Below are 12,881 nucleotides of genomic sequence, written 5' to 3' on the forward strand. Positions count from 1 at the left end.
TATATGACTGAGTCTGCCGGCATGTATATGGAAGTGAGTCTTGCCTGGCATAAGTCATATATAAATAATATATGAAAATAATCATATAGAAGGCAATATGAAGTTATATATACTATTATATGAAGTTTTACTGTTGTATTATTATTAATAAAATAATATAGAAGGCAACTACGTTAGATGGTAATACTAAATAAAATAAGAGCATTGTAGAAAAACGTGTCACAAAACCTATACATGGTGGCAGTGTGTGCTCATCACGTATATATGTATTGGATGCATATATTTCAGTTTGCATATTAAGTAATAATTATGTTATTATTAATTAATTATTAGTCTCATCCGATATAAATTGATACTATTATATGGTTATTATAATTATTACTATTATATAAGCATATAATGTATTAAATGTCTTTTTTCAAAGAAGACGGTGTTTTCGTAGCTAAAGAATTAATATTTTGTGAATAATTGAAAAATCCTCTAGGACACTATTGTGGACGGAGGTTTTTTACTAATATAATATTGTCTACACGTAAATGCAGAATTAGATAAAATTATCAATTTGTCATCAAAATAAAATAATTTTTTATTCAATTAATTGAATTTAAATTATAAATATGCATGTGTGATATAATATATTTAGTAAGTTGAAATAAAATGAATATTTTTGAACGATTATATGCATATATATTTTATATATAAGTATATATATTTATATATAACAATTGTGAATTATAACTAGCGAACGTGAATGCTATCTAATTATGGCCACATTCGTATAGTACATGTCAAGTATTAACATATATATATATACAATTATTGAATATTATCGTTTTGTTATTCAAAAATATTTTGTGAGTTGTCATGTATTTTACATATTTGAAGATTTATGTAATTATATTTTAAATATATATTTACATAATGAAATGAACATTATTTCTGGTTGATCCTGCCAGTAGTTATATGCTTGTCTCAAAGATTAAGCATGCATGTCTAAGTACACACACGAATTAATAGTGAAACCGCAAAAGGCTCATTATATCAGTTATGGTTCCTTAGATCGTTAAACAGTTACTTGATAACTGTGGTAATTCTAGAGCTAATACATGCAATAAAACACGGACCTTCTGGAACGTGGTGCTTTTATTAGGCTAAAACCAAGCGATCGCAAGATCGTTACACTGGTTGAACTCTAGATAACATGCAGATCGTATGGTCTCGTACCGACGACAGATCTTTCAAATGTCTGCCCTATCAACTTTTGATGGTAGTATCTAGGACTACCAATGGTTGCAACGGTAACGGGGAATCAGGGTTCGATTCCGGAGAGGGAGCCTGAGAAACGGCTACCACATCTAAGGAAGGCAGCAGGCGCGTAATTACCCACTCCAGCTCGGGGAGGTAGTGACGAAAAATAACAATACAGGACTCATATCCGAGGCCCTGTAATTGGAATGAGTACACTTTAAATCCTTTAACAAGGACCTATTGGAGGGCAAGTCTGGTGCCAGCAGCCGCGGTAATTCCAGCTCCAATAGCGTATATTAAGTGTTGCGGTTAAAACGTTCGTAGTTGAACTTGTGCTTCATACGGGTAGTGCAACTTACAATTGTAGTTAGTACTATACTTTATGTAGTAAGCGTATTACCGGTGGAGTTCTTATATATAATTAGGTACTTGTACTTTTTATATGTTCCTCCTATTTAAAACCTGCATTAGTGCTCTTCATCGAGTGTTATTGTGGGCCGGTAAATTACTTTGAACAAATTAGAGTGCTTAAAGCAGGCTTCAAATGCCTGAATATTCTGTGCATGGGATAATGAAATAAGACCTCTGTTCTGCTTTCATTGGTTTTCAGATCAAGAGGTAATGATTAATAGAAGCAGTTTGGGGCAATTAGTATTACGAAGCGAGAGGTGAAATTCTTGGACCGTCGTAAGACTAACTTAAGCGAAAGCATTTGCCAAAAGATGTTTTCATTAATCAAGAACGAAAGTTAGAGGTTCGAAGGCGATCAGATACCGCCCTAGTTCTAACCATAAACGATGCAGCTAGCAATTGGGTTGTAGCTACTTTTATGGCTCTCTCAGTCGCTTCCCGGGAAACCAAAGCTTTTGGGCTCCGGGGGAAGTATGGTTGCAAAGCTGAAACTTAAAGGAATTGACGAAGGGCACCACCAGGAGTGGAGCCTGCGGCTTAATTTGACTCAACACGGGAAAACTTACAGGTCCGAACATAAGTGTGTAAGACAGATTGATAGCTCTTTCTCGAATCTATGGGTGGTGGTGCATGGCGTTCTTAGTTCGTGAGTGATTTGTCTGGTTAATTCCGATAACGAACGAGACTCAATATATTAAATAGATATCTTCAGGATTATGGTGTTTGAAGCTTATATAGCCTTCATTCATGGTGGCAGTAAAATGTTTATTGTGTTTGAATGTGTTTATATAAGTGGAGCCGTACTGTTGGTTTGTCCCATTATAAGGACACTAGCTTCTTAAAATGGACAAATTGCGTCTAGCATAATGAGATTGAGCAATAACAGGTCTGTGATGCCCTTAGATGTCCTGGGCTGCACGCGCGCTACAATGAAAGTATCAACGTGTATTTCCTAGACCGAGAGGTCCGGGTAAACCGCTGAACCACTTTCATGCTTGGGATTGTGAACTGAAACTGTTCACATGAACTTGGAATTCCCAGTAAGTGTGAGTCATTAACTCGCATTGTTACGTCCCTGCCCTTGTGCACACCGCCCGTCGCTACTACCGATTGAATTTATTTAGTGAGGTCTCCGGACGTGATCACTGTGACGCCTTGTGTGTTGCGGTTTGTTTCGCAAAGTTGACCGAACTTGATTATTTAGAGGAAGTAAAAGTCGTAACAAGGTTTCCGTAGGTGAACCTGCGGAAGGATCATTATTGTTTTAATGCATCTAACCGTTAATAATTAAATTTGTTTTTCTCTTTTAGGGAATTGCAATATTTAATAAATTATGTAACTAATAAATATAAATATTTTATTCAATCATATGAGATACAATTATGCAACATATAATAAATTTAAATTAGCTAAAAACCGTTTGTCATGTATTATTATTATTATATACTGTATTAAGAGTGTTTTATGTGTTTTGGATAAAATAAAAACTGCGTGTATATGTACCATATAATATACATGCGTTGCAAATGTATTGTGCATATTCCAGTGCGCATACATTGGTTCGCAACACCTAAGAGAAAAACAATGTTGTACCTGTTTGCAGGTTACGCTTTACATATGTTGATCATAATAAATAAATTTAGCTAAAATATACTTGTCATATATCTTATTATTATCGATTATGTAAAAACTAAGACATTTCGCAACATTTATTTAGGTATAAAAAAAAAAATTTTATTGAAGGAATTGATATATGCCAGTAAAATGGTGTATTTTTAATTTCTTTCAATAAAAATATTCTGACGTAATGAAATAAAAAAAAAAATTGTATCACTCTAAGCGGTGGATCACTCGGCTCATGGGTCGATGAAGAACGCAGCAAAACTGTGCGTCATCGTGTGAACTGCAGGACACATGAACATCGACATTTTGAACGCATATCGCAGTCCATGCTGTTATGTACTTTAATTAATTTTTTAGTGCTGCTTGGACTACATATGGTTGAGGGTTGTAAGACTATGCTAAATAAGTTGTTTAAAATTTTTTCGGAATTTTAAGCACATTGTATATTATTGGGATAATATAAGTGTGAATCTAAAAAGTTCTCGCTTAAGATATTCATAATATGAATTAATAAATGAAAATACTAAAACTCTGTTGCATGAGAAATTTGAAGAATTATATGTTCTTTATTCATTTCAAATAATATTGAGGAATGTCTAGCATAAAATATATTATTTTATAAACTAGAATTGCCTCTTATTAACGAATATGGTATAAAGAAATAATTTTGTGAATATTATGGACCTTCAAGAAAAAATAGTATATTTCAAAATAGGCAGAGAATTGTCTATAAGTGTAATTAAACAACCTCAACTCATATGGGACTACCCCCTGAATTTAAGCATATTAATTAGGGGAGGAAAAGAAACTAACAAGGATTTCTTAGTAGCGGCGAGCGAAAAGAAATCAGTTCAGCACTAAGTCACTTTGTCTATATGGCAAATGTGAGATGCAGTGTATGGAACGTCAATATTCTAGTATGAGAAATTTAACGATTTAAGTCCTTCTTAAATGAGGCCATTTACCCATAGAGGGTGCCAGGCCCGTATAACGTTAATGATTATTAGATGATGTTTCCAAGAGTCGTGTTGCTTGATAGTGCAGCACTAAGTGGGTGGTAAAACTCCATCTAAAACTAAATATAACCATGAGACCGATAGTAAACAAGTACCGTGAGGGAAAGTTGAAAAGAACTCTGAATAGAGAGTTAAATAGTACGTGAAACTGCTTAGAGGTTAAGCCCGATGAACCTGAATATCCGTTATGGAAAATTCATCATTAGAATTGTAATATTTAATCAATATTATAACGATAGTGTGCATTTTTTCCATATAAGGACATTGTAATCTATTAGCATGTATGGAATTTATCAAACAATTTTGATAAGAGTTTATTTAAATTAGAGTGCTTGCATTTTAACATAAAATAAATTTCAAAAATTTGATAAAGTGCTGATAGATTATATGAGTACAGTGCGTTAATTTTTCGGAATTATATAATGGCATGATTATCATTGATTTTTATGTTTATTATAAGCACTTGTATGATTAACAATGCGAAAGATTCAGGATACCTTCGGGACCCGTCTTGAAACACGGACCAAGGAGTCTAACATATGTGCAAGTTATTGGATATAAACCTAATAGCGTAATTAACTTGACTATTATTGGGATTAGTTTTTTAACTATTTATAGTTGATTAACGCAATCCCGGGGCGTTCTATATAGTTATGTATAATAATATTTATATTATTTATGCCTCTAACTGGAACGTACCTTGAGCATATATGCTGTGACCCGAAAGATGGTGAACTATACTTGATCAGGTTGAAGTCAGGGGAAACCCTGATGGAAGACCGAAACAGTTCTGACGTGCAAATCGATTGTCAGAATTGAGTATAGGGGCGCGAAAGACCAATCGAACCATCTAGTAGCTGGTTCCTTCCGAAGTTTCCCTCAGGATAGCTGGTGCATTTAACTGTTGTATAAAATAATCTTATCTGGTAAAGCGAATGATTAGAGGCCTTAGGGTCGAAACGATCTTAACCTATTCTCAAACTTTAAATGGGTAAGAACCTTAACTTTCTTGATATGAAGTTTAAGGTTATGATATAATGTGCCCAGTGGGCCACTTTTGGTAAGCAGAACTGGCGCTGTGGGATGAACCAAACGTAATGTTACGGTGCCCAAATTAACAACTCATTCAGAAACCATGAAAGCGTTGGTTGCTTAAAACAGCAGGACGGTGATCATGGAAGTCGAAATCCGCTAAGGAGTGTGTAAACAACTCACCTGCCGAAGCAACTAGCCCTTAAAATGGATGGCGCTTAAGTTGTATACCTATACATTACCGCTAAAGTAGATGATTTATATTACTTGTAATATAAATTTTGAAACTTTAGTGAGTAGGAAGGTACAATGGTGTGCTTAGAAGTGTGTTTGGCGTAAGCCTGCATGGAGCCGTCATTGGTACAGATCTTGGTGGTAGTAGCAAATAATCGAATGAGACCTTGGAGGACTGAAGTGGAGAAGGGTTTCGTGTGAACAGTGGTTGATCACGAGTTAGTCGGTCCTAAGTTCAAGGCGAAAGCCGAAAATTTTCAAGTAAAAAAAAAGTAACTAAAATTTATATTTTGTCATAATTAAAAAACTTGAATAATTTTGAACGAAAGGGAATACGGTTCCAATTCCGTAACCTGTTGAGTATCCGTTTGTTATTAAATATGGGCCTCGTGCTCATCCTGGCAACAGGAACGACCATAAAGAAGCCGTCGAGAGATATCGGAAGAGTTTTCTTTTCTGTTTTATAGCCGTACTACCATGGAAGTCTTTCGCAGAGAGATATGGTAGATGGGCTAGAAGAGCATGACATATACTGTTGTGTCGATATTTTCTCCTCGGACCTTGAAAATTTATGGTGGGGACACGCAAACTTCTCAACAGGCCGTACCAATATCCGCAGCTGGTCTCCAAGGTGAAGAGTCTCTAGTCGATAGAATAATGTAGGTAAGGGAAGTCGGCAAATTAGATCCGTAACTTCGGGATAAGGATTGGCTCTGAAGATTGAGATAGTCGGGCTTGATTGGGAAACAATAACATGGTTTATGTGCTCGTTCTGGGTAAATAGAGTTTCTATCATTTATGGTAGTTTCTTGTTCCCCGGATAGTTTAGTTACGTAGCCAATTGTGGAACTTTCTTGCTAAAATTTTTAAGAATACTAGTTGGGCAACCAGCTAGTTCTTTTAAATTATAACGATTATCAATTAACAATCAATTCAGAACTGGCACGGACTTGGGGAATCCGACTGTCTAATTAAAACAAAGCATTGTGATGGCCCTAGCGGGTGTTGACACAATGTGATTTCTGCCCAGTGCTCTGAATGTCAAAGTGAAGAAATTCAAGTAAGCGCGGGTCAACGGCGGGAGGATCAATGGGTCTGCAGAAGGGGAATAATGGTTCATTTATCAGCAATGGCAAGTGGACTACCGTCCTTCGTTAGTCAGATCAAGTCGACTCATAGGCAACATGTGCCCCACTTAACTTGTGGCCTCCTCGTGGTGTCCTCCGGGTGCTGGACCGATGTAGTTTCGGCAGCAGCGAATATGAGCGGCGAAAGGGGCCATTGGGTTACCACCCCGATGGTCCTGAAAAACTGATGGTGCAAACTTAAATAACATGCCTCGGATAGCTGAAAGTTATTCAGTGAATTCTCCTACGGCATCCGTAGGAGCCCATCAGGGAAGGAACGTAGATGCTAATCCAGTTGTTGGACATCTATGTGTGGAATGCGGCCGATCTTTTGGAACAAAGACCGGTTTAGGCGTCCACATGTCGCGTCAGCACAAAGACAGGCTTGATGAGCTTCGTACGCGTGTTGACGTGAAAACCAGGTGGTGTGAGGAAGAATTGGCCATGATGGCGAGGAAGGAACTTGAGCTCATAGCAAATGGCGAGAGGTTCATTAATAAAAAGCTGGCGTTGCATTTTCCAGAACGCAGCGTCGATGCTATTAAAAAGTGTCGACAGAGGGATAATTATAAGGCAAAAATCGAGCAGCTAAGAGGGCAAGCGGCTCTTATCCCCGAAATTAGTGAACCACAAACCCATTACGCGCGCCGCCCTAGTATAAGTGGGCTTGAGTCTTCTTCTTCAATGTCAGAGTCGGTTCCAATCACACCATCGATACATTCGGACGACGTCCTCATGCGGATACTGCGGGGCTTCGGCCCTGTGGGATGTAATCGATCGTGGAGAGTCGAGGTTCTGCAATCTATCATTGATGGAGCGCAGACTTCGGGCAAAGAAGCAACTCTCCAGTGTTTGTCTAACTATCTCCTGGAAATTTTTCCGAATCGAAACGAAGGTCCGGTTTCGGCGAGAGTCTTTCCTGAGCCTCGCAATAGGAGACAAAATAGAAGGCAGCAGTTCGCTAGGGTTCAGCGTAACTGGGACAAACATAAAGGTCGATGCATTGGATCCTTGCTTGCAGGACCCGACGAGTCGGTAATGCCAAACCAAGAGATTATGGAACCATACTGGAGAGAAGTCATGACACAGCAGAGCCTTTCCTCTTGCAATAGCACCGTGCCCCATATGGGACACTTGCTTGAGGGGGTATGGTCACCTATTACGTCTAGGGACCTGCAATTGCATCAAGTGCCATTGACTTCTTCTCCCGGACCGGACGGAATATCTCCAAGAACTGCCAGGAGTATTCCCAGTGGTGTTATGCTTCGCATAATGAACCTTATTCTCTGGTGCGGCAAACTACCCACACTCTTCCGAATGGCTCGAACCGTTTTCATCCCGAAGACGGTAAGAGCATCCCGACCAGAAGACTTCCGTCCGATATCGGTGCCTTCTGTCATAGTTAGACAACTCAATGCCATCTTGGCATCTCGATTGGCCTCATCAGTCGATTGGGATCCGCGTCAGCGGGGGTTTCTTCCTACTGACGGTTGCGCCGATAACGCGACAATAGTTGACTTAATCCTGAGGGACCACCATAGACGTCATGCGTCGTGTTATATCGCGACACTTGATGTCAGCAAAGCGTTTGACTCTGTGTCTCACGCAGCGGTAATTGACACCCTATCCGCGTATGGTGCACCAACGGGTTTTGTTGACTACGTACGTAGCTTGTACTTGGGAGGTGGCACTAGTCTCAATGGTAAAGGCTGGAGATCAGAGGAATTCGTCCCTGCTAGAGGTGTGAAGCAGGGTGACCCTTTGTCTCCACATATGTTCAACTTGGTCATCGACCGGTTGCTCAGGTCTCTACCGGACGAGATTGGTGTCAGTGTCGGAAATGCCAAAACAAACGCTGCAGCGTTCGCAGACGATCTGGTGTTGTTTGCTTCTACACCGAAGGGCCTTCAGGCATTATTGGATACCACGGTCTCCTTTTTTGCGTCCGTTGGGCTGACCCTAAACGCTAATAAGTGTTTTACTGTTAGTGTCAAGGGGCAACCGAAGCAGAAGTGTACTGTGATCGAATCACGGAGCTTCTGTGTAGGTTCGCGCACGTGTCCAAGCTTGAAGCGTTCGGAGGAGTGGAGGTATCTCGGCATTCAGTTCACTGCGGACGGGAGGGCCCGCTACAATCCGACTGAGGACATTGGTCCCAGATTGGATATCATATCGCGGTCCCCCCTGAAGCCACAGCAGAAGTTATTCGCCCTCAGAACTGTCCTCATTCCACAGCTATATCACAAGCTAACCCTTGGTAGTGTGGCAATAGGCGTTTTGAGAAAGTGTGACAGACTGGTACGGTCGGTCGTAAGGAAATGGTTAGATCTTCCTATGGATGTGTCAGTAGCATTCTTCCATGCCCCCCACACAAGTGGGGGTCTCGGTGTTCCCTCAGTTCGAAGGACAGCTCCAATGCTGCGCATACAGAGGCTAACGAACATAAAATGGCCCCACCTCGAGCAATCCGAGACGGCCAGTTCGTTCCTTAGTGCGGAAATTCGGAGGGCCCGAGATAGGTGCAAGGCATCGGGAGACGCGGCTCTGGATACACGCCTTTTGATCGATTCGTACTGGGCGGATAGGTTGCACTCCTCTGTTGATGGTAGCGGTCTCCGTGAAGCAGGGCGTTATGCTCCGCAACACGGGTGGGTTGTCGCACCCACGCGTTTGTTAACTGGAAAAGCTTATTTGAATGGGATCAAACTGCGGATAAATGCCCTACCCACGCGGTCTCGTACCACGAGGGGAAGGCACGAATTGGAGAGGCAGTGTCGTGCAGGATGTGATGCTCCCGAATCACTAAACCACATTCTGCAGAAGTGTCATCGTACGCATGGGAGGCGGGTGGCTAGACACAACAGTGTAGCTAATTATCTCAAGCGGGGACTTGAGACGAGAGGCTACTCTGTCATTGCTGAACCAAGTCTGCAGGGAGAGAACAGGATATATAAGCCGGACCTGGTGGGTTTCCGACCAGATCACACTATAGTGATCGACGCTCAGGTTGTGACTGACGGACTTGATCTTGACCAAGCTCATCAGAGTAAGGTTGAGATCTACGACAGACAGGACGTACGAACGGCTCTGGTTCGGGATTATCGGGCACATGAGGACATTAAAATCGTTTCTGCTACGCTAAACTGGAGGGGCATCTGGAGCTATCGGTCGGTAAAACGACTGAGAGCACTGGGAGTCCTTAACGCTGGTGATAGCAATATTATCAGTACCAGGGTGGTAGATGGCGGAGTCTGCGGCTTTAAGACGTTCATGTTCCATACTGGATATCGCCAAGGAGTGGGTTAGCACCGAGGTTTACTTTCCTCATTGAAAGTCAACTACACTGGCCAACATCTATTGTGTACAAAGTAAAGGGAAAACAGTCATATGACGTGCCATTCATATATGGCATTGTTGTGTGGGCAAATTCATTTCCTACAAAAATAGCCAAATGCCTCGTCATCTAATTAGTGACGCGCATGAATGGATTAACGAGATTCCTACTGTCCCTATCTACTTTGGCCGTGTGGTTGGCGGCAGGGTGGATGTAGTAAAGAATACCAACCACAGTGGACCCCCACTTATCGTAAAAGGCGATTAAGGAGGTACGGCACCAACGTTAACTGTTTGGAGTTTAATTGGTAGTATAGTAGCAAATACGACACCTGACCAGAGGTGATTTTCTGGTACCACGGGAACCAGGTGCCTGCGGACTTGTCCGTCCTGGTATTTGGTGCGGCCCTTCGGGGAGTATCGTGGTGGCTGTGGTAGTCCAAAGCGGACAATGAGGATTATACTCAGCGTGGAGTTGCGTACGTATCAACCGGTTGCCGATAACCAAAAATCGGAAGAGGTTTTAGGTGGGCCTCGCTCCCCACACAGGAGGAAGTGTCCAGTCCAAACAACTGGCCTTCAAATGTGTACCTGCGGTGAATTCCAAGGGGGCGCTGATCAACGCTTAATTTGATTCCTAAGCTCGGGCTTCGTGGGATTAAGCCAACATGGCAGGTGCTCACGTTAAACTCGAGTTTATTTCTGTCCCTATCTACTATCTAGCGAAACCACAGCCAAGGGAACGGGCTTGGAATAATTAGCGGGGAAAGAAGACCCTTTTGAGCTTGACTCTAATCTGGCAGTGTAAGGAGACATAAGAGGTGTAGAATAAGTGGGAGATATTAAATTTCGGTTTAGTATCGACAATGAAATACCACTACTCTTATTGTTTCCTTACTTACTTGATTAAATGGAACGTGTATCATTTCCTAGCCATTATACGGATATATTTATTATATCTTATGGTATTGGGTTTTGATGCAAGCTTCTTGATCAAAGTATCACGAGTTTGTTATATAATCGCAAACAAATTCATTAATGAGAGAGTGCATTTATGTGTTCTTAAATTAAAAATTTGGTATAACTCCAATTACTCAGGTATGATCCAATTCAAGGACATTGCCAGGTAGGGAGTTTGACTGGGGCGGTACATCTCTCAAATAATAACGGAGGTGTCCCAAGGCCAGCTCAGTGCGGACAGAAACCACACATAGAGCAAAAGGGCAAATGCTGACTTGATCTCGGTGTTCAGTACACACAGGGACAGCAAAAGCTCGGCCTATCGATCCTTTTGGTTTAAAGAGTTTTTAACAAGAGGTGTCAGAAAAGTTACCATAGGGATAACTGGCTTGTGGCGGCCAAGCGTTCATAGCGACGTCGCTTTTTGATCCTTCGATGTCGGCTCTTCCTATCATTGTGAAGCAAAATTCACCAAGCGTTGGATTGTTCACCCATGCAAGGGAACGTGAGCTGGGTTTAGACCGTCGTGAGACAGGTTAGTTTTACCCTACTAATGACAAAACGTTGTTGCGACAGCATTCCTGCGTAGTACGAGAGGAACCGCAGGTACGGACCAATGGCACAATACTTGTTCGAGCGAACAGTGGTATGACGCTACGTCCGTTGGATTATGCCTGAACGCCTCTAAGGTCGTATCCGTGCTGGACTGCAATGATAAATAAGGGGCAATTTGCATTGTATGGCTTCTAAACCATTAAAAGTTTATTATTCATTTAATAGACGACGATGGATGTGATGCCAATGTTACATATAACATAGTAAATTGGGAGGATCTTCGATCACCTGGTGCCGCGCTAGTTATATATTAAAACATTATTTAATACAATGACAAAGCCTTGAATCAATTGTAAACGACTTTTATAACAGGCAAGGTGTTGTAAGTGGTTGAGCAGCTGCCATACTGCGATCCACTGAAGCTTATCCTTTGCTTGACGATTCGATAAAATATATATGTTTTTAAGGCATATATAAAAAAATATTATATATATATATTATATATATAAATATGCAAAATTGTATGCATAATTATTAATTATGTGTTATACAATTACGCATATAAGAAGAAAATTTATATAATATATAAATATATTATATATATATATAATAATATATATCTATGTGGTACAAAATATACTTGTGTATTTTAAATATGCATTTATTTAGTATGCGTTAGTTATATATATTTATTTGGTAGCAAAAGGAACGCCATTATATTAGTGGCGAAAATTAAGAATATGCATAGTAAGTATAACTATGTGTACAAAATACTTGCGTATTTTAAATATGCATTTATTTAGTATGCGTTGGTTATATATATTTATTTGGTAGCAAAAGGAACGCCATTATATTAGTGGCGAAAATTAAGAATATGCATAGTAAGTATATCTATGTATACAAAATACTTGCGTATTTTATATATGCATTTATTTATTATGCGTTGGTTATATATATTTATTTGGTAGCAAAAGGAACGCCATTATATTAGTGGCGAAAATTAAGAATATGCATAGTATATCTATGTGTACAAAATACTTGCGTATTTTATATATGCATTTATTTATAATGCGTTGGTTATATATATTTATTTGGTAGCAAAAGGAACGTCATCATATTAGTGGCGAAAATTAAGAATATGCAAAGGTATAATATGTGTACAAAATACTTGCGTATTTTAAATATGCATTTATTTAGTATGCGTTAGTTGTATATATTTATTTGGTAGCAAAAGGAACGCCATTATATTAGTGGCGAAAATTAAGAATATGCATAGTATATCTATGTATACAAAATACTTGCATATTTTATATATGCATTTATTTATTATGCGTTGGTTATA

General features: G+C 39.8%; 2 pseudogenes; both read left to right on the forward strand.

The window, feature by feature from the left end:
• The first annotated feature begins 3,490 nt into the window (after window positions 1–3,490).
• Window positions 3,491–3,670, forward strand: LOC117573263 (5.8S ribosomal RNA; annotated as a pseudogene).
• A 356-nt stretch (window positions 3,671–4,026) lies between these two features.
• Window positions 4,027–11,985, forward strand: LOC117573262 (large subunit ribosomal RNA; annotated as a pseudogene).
• Window positions 11,986–12,881: the final 896 nt, after the last annotated feature.

The sequence above is a fragment of the Drosophila albomicans genome, unplaced genomic scaffold, assembly GCF_009650485.2.
Source record: "Drosophila albomicans strain 15112-1751.03 unplaced genomic scaffold, ASM965048v2 utg000075l_pilon, whole genome shotgun sequence".
Taxonomy (NCBI): domain Eukaryota; kingdom Metazoa; phylum Arthropoda; class Insecta; order Diptera; family Drosophilidae; genus Drosophila; species Drosophila albomicans.